General features: G+C 50.8%; 1 long non-coding RNA gene and 1 pseudogene across 1 annotated transcript in view; both read left to right on the top strand.

Annotated features, from left to right (window-relative positions):
- Nucleotides 1–12,805, top strand: part of LOC144139397 (uncharacterized) — a 44,939-nt gene that overhangs the window by 16,856 nt on the left and 15,278 nt on the right. The window lies entirely within an intron of this gene.
- On the top strand, nt 1,076–6,203 carry LOC144138954 (uncharacterized; annotated as a pseudogene).

Raw genomic sequence — 12,805 nt, forward strand, 5'->3', positions numbered from 1 at the left:
GAGCAAGCACGCCATGGCTGAGGAGATGGCATCGGGTGCATGAGCTTCTGCGCTACGAGCTTATTTAAATAGGCGCATGAGCAAAACGTTTGTTAAAAAGCATTATTGGGTTTTCTCACTGATCCACGCATTAGCGGAAACCTGTGCCGTCATTGCTTTGCGCAGGCGAGTGCACAGTCTGCCTCCGACACGCTGTGTCGCTTTCGTTCACAGCCGCGGTTTTATTCTCCCGTGACTCGAATTTCTTGATGACGAGAGCGAAACCACATCATGTGAGTGCGATTAATAATATATCTTTTGACAACAACGCCGCCAATCGGGTTGAAACGGGGCAGACGCACGCCGGTGGGTATCTCCTTCGAGATGCGTGCGGAAAGCACTTGGGCGGGAACACCTGGCTTACTCGTAGCCCTTTTCCAGTGTTTTCAATTGAAGGAAGGGCCTGCAGACCTTTCAGCGAATACCATGTATACCATTATTACCATGTATACAATGTATACATTGTAACATGTATACCATGTATACCACGTATACCAATACTATGCGAACACCATGACGCTGGAGCGTTAAAAATATAGGTAATGGTTGTTTTGCTGGGTTCCGTCACCGAAAAAACAGCAGCGAAACAAGTAGACTAAGCTCATTGTATAGATGGCCGTGTATCTCGCACACTTTTTAGCATATTCGAGGTATAACGGCCGGGCGTTCTCGGTGCTTGTTTTTAAACGGAATATTATTTAAGAAAGAAAGTTGTGAAGGCAAAAAAACGTGCGAGATATACAGATTAGAACAAAAAAATTCGCTGCCCTTTCAAGGCGCAGTACAAATAGTCCATGAAACCGGTTGGCTTGTTTTTAACAGTTCGCCAATATTCCTTTCTAATGAGGTCAATGCAACGGGAGGGGCTAAAGTTTTATTCTAGCAAAGTAACATCCGCAGTCCGTCTCCATCCCACGTCGTTGTCTTCCGACTGTCCGCGTAACTGACCAACCAAAATACTCGACGACAGAGTAGCTGTCGTGATGTATCGGGTCGTGAGACGTCCACGCGAAAATTTCCCACCAAAAAAACGACCATGTCATCGGTAAGAGCATGAAGCCTGGCTGCGAATGAACGCGTCACCCTCATCAGCACAAATAACCGGGAGCCAGTTTTGGTTCCCGGATTAGTACATGCCCGGCAATTCCATCGCGACGTAAATTCTCAAGTTATGCTGTTGATATACTGCCCGCTATCTACATCGACCTGAAAAGAAATCTAAACCACTTCTATTACCCAAAAGAATTCGAAGCTTTAAGGTAACGAAACATTTTAAACTAAAAAAATCAAGGGTCTTGTAAAATTATAACAATCCTCTTTTTCGAACACCTGGGCATTCGTTTCAAAACCGACCCTTCTCCACTGGATTACTGAGGCTATTTTTATTATCACAGGCTTAATACATCGAGTAAATGGAGCCTTCAATAGCTCCCCGGTACCACACGAAGTACAACCGGTTATACCCAATTGCAACAGTACAAAAATAGGGCCAACCGGCAAAGAGATTTTTGTCCACACGAAGGTGGAGAGAAATTAAAGGGAAAGACTTTCTTGCGACCCACCACCAGGGGAGCGGGCCCGGGAGGACCCCTCTTGTCCTCCCTAGGAAAAAGCCGGATAGGGTGGGTTGCTGGGAACGGGAACTTGGGCATCGGGTTTGGGTTATGGGAAAAGGGCGGGAATGAGGGAAGCAATTTTGCTCCAATCCTTTCGTCTGACTCTTTTCCAAGACTGATTGCTCAGCGAGGGCATCAGACAGTGCCAATTGCCAAATATGCGGTCCCTGCCACGGGTTACCGCTCACCCATAGGGTCCGATAACTGGGCCCCAACTGTCGGAGACAGGAAGTACCCTATTTAGTGGCGACGGTCAGGTCCTTCCCGACCCCCAGATCTGCGGCCAATGCGTACTAACGTCCTCGATCAACTGTCCCGCACAGGTACTCATGAATCACCAATGAAGCTTTCCACTATACACGGGTACTTGCAACACCTGCTTTTCACGGTCTCCGGACACCGGAAGTTTGTATGCGAACGTCACTTTCACAACTTGACTCCCTCGCCTCCTCCCACGCTGGATTACAGGGGCTCGCCATTTTCCCCCAGCCAAAGAAAGTCATAGTTGGTAGCGTTCGCAAGGGCTGTTCCGCCCCCAATCGCACGTAGCTCGTGGTAGCATGTCCCCCGTGGGAGCCAGAGAAGATCAATCTATAGGCCCCTCACAGCAAGGTTACAGGGGGGCGCGACCCCCCCCAGCCTCATACGGATTGTACAACATCTGGCCCCCTGACATGTGGTTACAGGGGCGAGGTCACTCCCCCCGACTTATAGCGATCAGGTCGCTGGCCCCGCCAAAGCTTGCGGTTACAAGGGTCGCCAGTCCCCCGGCCTGCAAGGTTTCCCGAATTTACTCGGTATTCCCAATGCACGACTTCACGCTTGCATCACTTGCTACTTGCACAACTTGACTCCCAGGCCTCCTCCCACGCTGGATTACAGGGGCTCGCCATTTTCCCCCAGCCAAAGAAAGTCATAGTTGGCCGCGATCGCAAGGGCTGTTCTGCTAGCCCTTTTCTTATGTCCTCCTCTTTGCCTACTCTGTCGCTCATAGGAACAAGAGCCTCTTGGCTTTGCCTTGCACGCTTGGGCTGGGCGGCTCAGCAGAGGAGATCGGTCCGGGCCTACTAGCCGTTACTAAGCCAGGAGAGGTTCCCCGGTGGTCGGTGTACTCACTTCACCTTTCCTCATTTTCCCCTTGCGGAACACCCAGTAGCTCGTGGTAGCACGTCCCCCGTGGGAGCCAGAGAAGATCAATCTATAGGCCCCTCGCAGCAAGGTTACAGGGGGGCGCGACCCCCCCCAGCCTCATACGGATTGTACAACATCTGGCCCCCTGACATGTGGTTACAGGAGCGAGGTCACTCCTCCCGACTTATAGCGATCAGGTCGCTGGCCCCGCCAAAGCTTGCGGTTACAAGGGTCGCCAGTCCCCCGGCCTGCAAGGTTTCCCGAATTTACTCGGTATTCCCAATGCACGACTTCACGCTTGCAGCACTTGCTACTTTCGCAACTTGACTCCCCGGCCTCCTCCCACGCTGGATTACAGGGGTTCGCCATTTTCCCCCAGCCAAAGGAAGTCATAGTTGATCGATCTCGGTCCGCTTTCCTGCTTCAATCGCATCACCAAGTGCCGGGTCGACACCCGACCGCCCGACCTCCGCGTAGGACCTGATTCCAGTTGACCAGGAACCTCCGCAGTGGCGGCCGTTTTGCACGCTCCCAGGGCAGGGATTGTGCGGCCCCCCCGATTCCTCGAGGAGGTCTGCTGGAATTACCGTACTTCCACGCTCTGGCCCCTATGACATTAGGTTACAAGGGTTTGTCACAACCCCCGGCCTGCAGACCAGTTCGCAAGTTCCAAAGAACGAGCCCCAAGCTATGGTTACAGGGGTGTGCACGCCCCCGGCTCGGTAGTGGTCTACCCATTGCTTCAGCAATGGTACGCCAACACTACGTACGAACTGTACCGCTTGAGCGCAGTGATTACGTTGCAACATTGACCCGCTGGCTTCCTCTCACGCTGGATTACAGGGGCGCGTTACCACCCCCAGCCTTTGGCCTCCTCCCACACTGGATTACAGGGGCTCGCTACTTCCCCTAGCCAAGAGAGTCATAGTCGCTCCAGAATACCATCTTTCGGGATACAAGGGATCCTCTGAGGAACTCCCTGTGGCTCTGCACACTCGCCCCCAAGACTGAAGGTTACAAGGGCTCATCAAGTTCCCTCGGTCAGCAGACCAGTTCGCATTAAAGGCCCCTTCCATGCTCCGGTTACAGAGGTTCGCTACACCCCCGGCCTCATTGTGTGTACCCATGCTTCAGCATGGCACGATAAAACGAACTGTACCGCGTGTACCCCTATGACTTGGGTTACAAGGGCCCGTCACCTCCCTCGGCGAGCAGATCGGTTCGTGTTTATAGGCCCCTTCCTAGCTGCGGTTACAGGGGCTCGCTACACCCCGGCCTCATAGTAGCGCTCACATTGCTTCAGCAACCGTGCGCCACTATAACACAAACTGTACCGCTTGGTGCAGTTGCACTTCGCAACATTGACCCCCCGGCCTCCACCACACTGGATTACAGGGGCGCGTTACCGCCCCCGGCCAAAGAGAATCATAGTTGATCCACAGAAATTTGCGACCGCTAATTTTGTTCGAATTTCCATTCCAAGCACCAACCTCGGTAGCCACCCAGGCTGTCCGGGCCTGCGTCCGCATCACGCATCGGTGTTCTTGGAAGGTACTTGCCCTCAGAATACCTGGGAGTTGCTCAAGCTCCCTTGGGCGTTGAATACCCAATACAGTGGGCCTGGTACACCACTGACTCCTGCCATTGCGACGGACCAAAGCAGGACAGCCGAAACCGACCGACACAGCCCAGTCCGCCGGCGGGGGGGGCCACGTGCAGGCCGGCAGTAAGGTTTCCCCCCCAGGCTTAATACAGCGGTAATGGAACAAACCAAAAAATGGCTGTGGTTTAACTTTAGGTAACCCTAGTTGATAGCGAATGCTTCACTGCACTGGCTAGGCCGAATGTCAAGATGTGGTTGAGGTGTGGTCTCGCAATGATATACAGAGAGGTTTGAAAAGTATACTGATGTATGTGTGACGTCACGCCAGCCGAAGCCGCCGTTATCACCGCTGCTCCTTCTCTCCATGTTAACCCCTCTCGCACAACGGTACATAAAACTGCGCTATCACAATAAACGCTTGGTCTTGGCCCAAACACAGCCCCGGCGTGTTCGTTTCAGTGGCGACGAGGATGGGATGAAAACGGGTCGTCAACTGAGTCCGTCAGGACCGCCGCAACCACGGGAGGATAGGGAAGCCCGCCGCAGTTCGACGTGACGAGCGACAAGTGGCTCGCTTACCAGGTACGGCTGGAAGCTCTCTTTGAGAGAAATGGCACCACGGAGACTATAAAAACGCGGGCCCTGCTGGTAAGTGCACTGCCCACCCACACCGTTGACGTACTGAGCGGACGTTGTGCCCCGGTTAAGGTGAATGAACTGTCGTGCCCACAAGTCGTAGCCTTGATTAAACAGCACTTTTCGCCGCAACTGAATGATACAGCACATTCTTATAAGTTCTTGACCAGTAACCAGCTGCCCGGCAAACTGGTCAAGGATTTTATCGTGGCGATTCGACAGATAGCGGACACCTGCAATTTTGGCACATCGTTGGATAGAATGCTACGAGATCGCATCGTGTGTGGACTGAATAGCGCAGGAGTGCGTCAGCAGCTACTGCGAAACCACAGCTGACGATGAGCGAAGCGGAAGAAATTGCAATATCCGCCGAAATGGCCGAAGCCAACGCGCAAGAGATAGGAAGCCCCGTCGCTGAGAGAAGTATGCATATGCTGGGAGGCAAGTCCTATCGCCCAAGAAGCCGGCCACAGATTGTTGCGTGCAACCACTGCGGAGCAAAAGGGCACGGACCCGAGTATTGCCACTTTCGCTCGGCGTCATGCTTCAGGCGCAGACAACGAGGCCATGTCGTCCAAGCCTGTAGCCGCCGTGGGAGTTGTTTCGGGGTGGTGCCACCGTTGCGCCAAAAGTATGCCTTGTCGTCGCGGGAGGAAGACATGGGCACGGATGGTGTGTTCGCGCTAGAGGGAGCGAACAGTCATATCGGCCGCGTCGGCATTACGCAATTGATCGTGCGCACCTTGGTTTGTGATGGGGTTTCAGTCGACATGCAGGCCGACACAGGCTCAGCGGTTTCGGTAATCACGTGGCCCACATATGAGCGGAACAAATCAGTATGGCCCAAGCTGCGTGGTTTGCCATTTAAACTGACCTGCTTCATGGGACGGCTTCCAGTTCTGGGACAACTTAAGCTCAAGCTTTCCTGCGGAAACATGTCGGCGGATGGAACTTTCAAAGTCCTTGGTTGCTCCGGCCCCACCCTCTGCGGACGCGACCTGATTCAAGCGTTCCACATGCTCGAGGCACCGGTCATGAACATGAACACGTCAAGTGCGCAACTGCCGTTAGTCGGTGCTCACGGGATTAACGGGGACAAGTTGATAACAGAATTCGCTGATGTGTTCGCGCCAGGTTCAAATCTTATAGGAGGGCCTCTGGTACACTTCGAGACGTGATAACACGTGGTGCCGAATTTTTGGGAAGCACGTGAAGTTCCTTATGCTTTTCGTCCAAAGGTCGACACGGAACTTGACCGCCTTTCGGGAGCGAGTATTATTATCCCGGTGCCTGATTCGAAGTTTGCCGCGCCAGTGGTACCGGTGGTGAAGCGGAATGGCTGCATCCGCTTTTGCGGCTATTTTGAACTAACTGTAAACAAAGCCTGTAACACTGAGCAATATCCTTTTCCACGGGTTGAGGATGTCCTGGCCACAATAAACGGCAGTGAATTTTTTTCCATGATACACTTGCGGGAGGCGTACAACCAGCTTCCGTTGGACGAGGAAGCCATGCTACTCACGACCATAAACACGCCGAAGGAACTTTTCAGCTTCACTCGCCTGCCTTTCGGAGTGGTGTTCGCGGCGGCCGTGTTCCAACGTCGTATGGAGACCATTTCGCATGGGCTTTTATGTGTTCAGGTATACCTAGACGACGTGGCTGAGAAACGCAATGACTGCACCACACTACGTGCAGTATTGATGCCTTTCCGGGAATATAGCGTGCGCTTGAACGCAGACAAGTGCATGTTCCACCAACCAGAGGCAGATTTTTTCGGACGTCGAAGTAGCGCTCGAGGTCTTCAACCAAAGATGGAAAACATAGACGCCATCCTTGAGATTCAGGCACCGCGGACGCCCGCAGAATTAAGGCCGTACCTTTGCATGGTAACGTACTAGCACAAGTTTCTCCCAACGCATAGACCGCCATGGCGCCCCTATATCAACAACTCCGTAAGGAAGCTAAGTGGGAGTGGGGTACCAATCAACAATAGTCATTCATCAATGTGAAAGACCTTCTCAAACCCGCTGATTTTTCGGCGAATTTTGACCCACACAGGCCGCTAGTCCTGGAATACGATGGCTCCTCGGACAGAATCGGCGCAATGCTTTCACACGATGTCGGGAGCGGGGTACTTCGGCCCACAGGGTTCCGTTCCCGGTTATTGATGGAAGCTGAGAAAAATAACTCGCATCTGGAGCGTAAACCCATGGCAATTGTGTTCGGTGCATCAAAATTTCGACAATACTTACTCGGCAATACTTTAGCATTGATGACGGACTATAAGGTGCTTGTGGGACTGTTTTTAACAGACAGACCAGTACCCGTGATGGCCGCTTCGCAAATCCAGCGATATGCCCTGCTGCTAAGCGCATACGATTACGTCATCCAACACCAGCCCGCGAAAGCTAACGTTGCAGCAGATGGTCTCAGCCGGCTCCCCACGTCAGCAACTTTCCAGCAAGAGACGCAGGCAGAAACTGGAAAGGGTGAGTATGTCCTGCTCACGGAAACCCTCAATGATGGTGTTATGTCCGCAAAGCAACTGGACACTCTCATGAAGCTCGATGACGATTTAGCAAAGGTGCCCAAATGGTAGCAGGAGGGGTGGCCCAAGAATTTGGGGCCTCCTTAGGACCAGCACTTGATGCCTTACTTCAACCGGAAGGCTGAGATAAGAGGAAGTTATGGGCGTGTCTACTGGGGCCATCGAGTGATCGTCCCTAAGAGTGCCCGAGCAATAATGTTACGCCTGTTGCATGGCACTAATCAAGGAATTTGCTAAATGACGCGGCTAGGGCACTCCTTGATGTGGTAATCCCCGGATCAATAATGACATTGAGTACAGGGTTAAGTCCTGCCCCAGTTGCATCCAACCTGCCCCTACGCCACACACGAAACCTCCGGTTGCATGGCCGGAAACGGATGAGCGTTGGTCGAGGCTGCATGACGAATTTTCGGGGCTGATCGATGGTCACGTGCTACTGATTGTGGTGGATTCGCACAGTAAGTGGATAGAAGCGATACCCCTGAAGAGTTCCACCTCGCACACCACCATAGATACTATGTGCACCTCTTTCAGTACATTCGGGTTCCCCCGGGAGCTGGTATTCGATAATGACCCACAGTTTACGAGTTGCGAATTTCACAGTTTTACGAAGATGAATAACATAGTACCCCTCTGAACAGCACCGCATCGCCGCCAGTGCAATGGGCTCACGGAGCGGGCTTTTCGTACAGTCAAGTATTCTTCGAAGCAGAAGGGGCAAGGGTCTCTGAAAACCCGCCTGGCAGGACGCCGCAGGCTGAGGGCCGGATACGAGTGCAACTCCTAAAGGGCTACAATCTTCGCTCCTGGCTTGACACCGCAGTGTCCGTTCCGCCTTCGCCAGTTGGCCGTCCCTCTCTCCATTTGTGGCAGCCCGGTGAGCCAGTATGGGTCAGAAACTTCGGGCGAGGTGACCCGCGGACTCAAGCCAGCATTAAACCAACAGACGGAGCCCGCCTCGTGAATGCCGATGGTCTGGATGGGGAAACCATTCGCCGTTACAGCGACCAGGTAAAGGCACTGCAGTTGGAGAACGACCAGGGAGACGCCAATGACTCCGGATGCCAGGAAACTGCGGGCCTACCCCTAGCAGGAGGAACACCGAGGCGAGTGCCAACGAGGAGCTAGATCCCTGAGACCACATCAAAACTTCGGTGTTGCGTCGGTCGGGCCGGCAAGACAAACCGCCAGACAGTTACTCACCGTAGCGGGAGCGAAATGATGTATCTGTGACGTCACGCCAGCCGAAGCCGCCGTTATCACCACTGCTCCTTCTCCTTCCCTCCCTCAAACTCCTATCGCACAACACTTCAATAACCTGCCCTATCGCGATAAATGCTTCGTCCTGGCCCTGTAACTGCCCCTGCGTGTTGGTTTCAAATACACTGCTTATTCATCGTCTTTTTTCGCCTCAGAGCGTTTTTTTAAGTTTACCGCTGTATGACCGACCACCGGTGGGTGTTCGTCTTCCTGAATTGCGTACGGCTGTATGCCGCATGATCGCTCCCCGCTTTCCAGTGTGGCGCGCTTATCGCTGCTGCGGCGGCCTCACAGCCTTGCTCCGGCAGGTGGTGACATGAGTTCGAGGATGTCTCCGTTCCGTCCTTGCCTATGTCTCTCCCGCGGCTACCTTTCAACGCCATCGGGCTGCGCTTCATGCTGTGCGCTCCGCTAGTTGACGACACGGGTCCCGCGTACGTCTCCTTTTCCTCCTCGCCTATTTCTCGCCAGAAGGGTTGCAAAATGAGCTAGTCGGAAACACATATTCGTGGATGAAACCAGCGCGAGCTCAAACAAAGACAAAGAAAGTGGTAAACAAGTTGTATCAAGGTGCGCTTGAGAGAGCAGGAATTGTCATTAAGGGGCTCCCATCATCCCATCTTTTTCCACATTGTACTTAGTGCCGCGGTTGTAAACCTAATTTTCCTGCCACTGATATTTTATTTAGGCGCAGTGAGCTAACACCCCGCGAAATTATGGCAGTTTTAAATATTATTTTAAATAGCAGAAAGTGTAGACAGCAAAGCAAGCGTGTCTTCGTCCCCAAGAGATTGCATATCTGCGTGGGCCTTGACAATAGCCGGTTCTTAATCTATTTGCCTTATAACCGTAGCTGTTGTAAACTAGCTTTGCTCATGCGCAATGTTTTTGTTTTTCTGAGTGAAGTGTTTATATCCACCCTTCTTGATGTGATTGATTGTAGTGTTTAACGCGCCGACGCAATGCAGGCGATAGGGCACGCCGTAGTGGAGGGCTCCGGAATAACTTTGACCACCGTGGCATCTTTAGCCCGCGCCTAAATCTGGTACACATGGGCGTTTTGGCTTTTCGCCTACATCAGAGAAGCGGCCGCCGCGGCCGCGATTCAAACCGGCGACCTCATGGTTAGCAGTAGAACGCCTTAGCCACTGAGCCATCGCGGTGGGTATATTCACACTTCTTGATAATAAATTTTAAGTTTTTGACCTCTGGCTGTGTTTTAAATGCCGAGCATTTCTTACCCTCGCCTCTTCCTGCGTCGGACGGCGTCCACAGCTCCGCGTCCGCAGCAGGTGCGCCTCTCCTGCTTCCCTCCTCTCTCTCAACAGCAGCTGGAGCGCGCATGCGTCGTAGTCAGCCCGTTCACTCCGTCGCGGTCTCGGCGTAACAGGTGCGTGATAGCAGCGTGGTGGGGCGTGGAAGGGCGCGCGCTGCTTGCGCATGCGCACTCTCCTTCCCCCCCCCCTCCGTACTTCTCTCCCTCTACTGCGCGCGCTGCAAATAAAAAGCTGCTAGTGGTCGCTCGTGCTTCAGCCACTGCGTTGCTCCTTCCTTCCTTGTTTGACGCTGGCTCCACCATAACGCGACTTTACTCTCCTCTCTCTACCCCAAACCAACAACAACGCAACTACGACCCAACTACCCACCCTAACGCGACTTTACGCGGCATTAACTATCCCCAATGCTCTGCATTTACTCGTGTTCCCCTCGCGGGAAGGCGCGGGAATTTTTTTGTTCCACTTTCTTTCTTTTTGTTTATGTTCGCGCTGGTTTCATTCAAGAATAGGCCTATCTCTACCCTGCCGCCTATATTTCCTCCCCATCGGGCCCCTGCTCCGAGCCGGGCGCTTGCCGGAGGGGGGTGTAGTTTGAACTCTAGCTCTTAAGGTCATAACTGGTCACCCCGCGAAGACTGGCCGAGGTAGAGTAGTGTAGCTTGCGCTACAAAATAATAACTCCCGCTATTGCCACACGATGATCTTAAAAAACTTCACCGCTAATAGGGGCGGTTTATATTAAAAACGTTTCGCCTAAGCTACCCAATCAGGCTACTGGTCGTGGATGTTCATTACGCCCCCGATATTAGCGATGCATTTCATCAAGTATACCATCACCGCTCTTGCATCCTGGTCATTGTGTCGCATGGCAGTACGAATTCTTCGGAGATTGCAGGTTAAAAGCCTTAAAAATGTCAAGTGGAATGAAACCGCCTTTGCGTTTCATTCCACTGCCGCTTTGCTATCGCATTCCGTAGCGTTCCTCGTATTTAATATGGGGCGTACATCAAAAAGAAAAAATCCAAAAAGAATTATTAGTCGCGGGTTGTTCTATATTAGTGACAAGAAAGAATGCACACGAAGAGGCACTTGACATGTAGTGTTTTATACAGTGCATCAGAAATAAAGATAGGAAGAAACAGTCGTCGCTCGATCAATTCTCTTTGTTTTACGATGCGCTTTATAGCACGATTAAAACAAAGAAAACGAGCCCACAGTCTTGATGGTTTGTCAGCTTTTGTGGACGCAGTGTTGCAGCAGCATGGATAGTGATTGTGGAAAAGAAAAGCTCCAGTGGGTCTGGTATCAATGTTATAAGCTACAGCCGACATCAGCAGAAGACTCGAAAAAAAAAACAGCCAAAAACGCATTCGTACAAAAATATGCTGAAAAATCTTGCGCTGCGTTTTTGCATCATATTGGAGCAAACATATGGTACGCAATGGTATTCTTTCCGTATTGAAGCATGACCTGTAGCCGCGCGATGGAGACAATTTATTTCCCACCTCGAGACCACTTTGGTAAGGGGGCAGTGGATCAAAAACAAAACCCGGTGTGTTCAGATAAGGTCAGCCAAAGGGGTGCCATGACCATTTTTTGTTTGAGATAAAACTTTATTATTTTCTCGATAATTTTACCTTCACCATGAAAATGGCCTTAGTTTAGTGAGAAATACGATCGCTGATTTATTAACTAAATATTTCAAACAGGATCAGACCGGGCTATTTTCCACATTGCTTGGTGTGGCAACAATATTGACTTGTAAAACAAAGCGAAAATTTTTCCAAATTTTCGTAATTTTCTAAACAAATATTTGGAAACTTTTCTGCAGGATTGGCGAAAATTGAATTTGAAATATTTATATTCTTTGAGAAAATATTTCCAAAACCTAGAAGAGAGAGCAATATTGTTCAAAAGAAACACTTCTAAAAAAATTATTTTTACACGTCGGCCTAAAGGCTAAGCTGCTAGTTTTTTATACCTGTTTAAGTGGGGCTGTTGAACACCTGATACTCTCCTCAATGCTCCAGAAAAAAAATTATCAAAATACCACTTCATAAAGTGCAACGAAAAATTAAACTTTGCAAAAAAGGCCCACCTTTCGACATCATTTCAAAAAATCATATTTCACAATTTTCACGATATTTGTAGAAAATGGCAATCAGTTCCTGAGTATTCTAGAAAGCTAAGAAGGTGTTGCATTATTTTTGTTCCAACCTGAAAAAATAAGGTCACATTCAACCCATTTTGTAATGTCCAGTCAACGATTGCATAGCAGTTCGCAGTGAAAAACGACAAATATATATGGCCGTTTTTAACATATTTTAAAAATATTGCGAGTGATATAAAGAAAGCTGATCGTAGTGGCGTAGTGATCGTAGTGATATAAAGAAAGCTGAACTTTTTAGTGGCGGATGGCATTAAAATAATTGTGAGGATTCTCAGGTTGGGTCTCCCACCAGCGTAAGGCTGCCATTTTCACAGCATTTCATTATCGCCTCACCTTAGCTGGGTCACAAACCCATATGTTCTATTTCTGACACTGCTTACTCGCACATTATTGGTACTTTACGTCATTTATAAGCTAGTAACCACGCTGCTGCCACTGAGAATATTTTACATGCGATCGTCAAGGTCACAGATGTATTTAAGTTCTACATGATACATGCGAAGTGCTAACTGGAAAACAACT

The sequence above is a fragment of the Haemaphysalis longicornis genome, unplaced genomic scaffold (assembly GCF_048455015.1).
Source record: "Haemaphysalis longicornis isolate Haplotype H1 unplaced genomic scaffold, Haemaphysalis longicornis Haplotype H1 scaffold_5, whole genome shotgun sequence".
Taxonomy (NCBI): Eukaryota; Metazoa; Arthropoda; class Arachnida; order Ixodida; family Ixodidae; genus Haemaphysalis; species Haemaphysalis longicornis.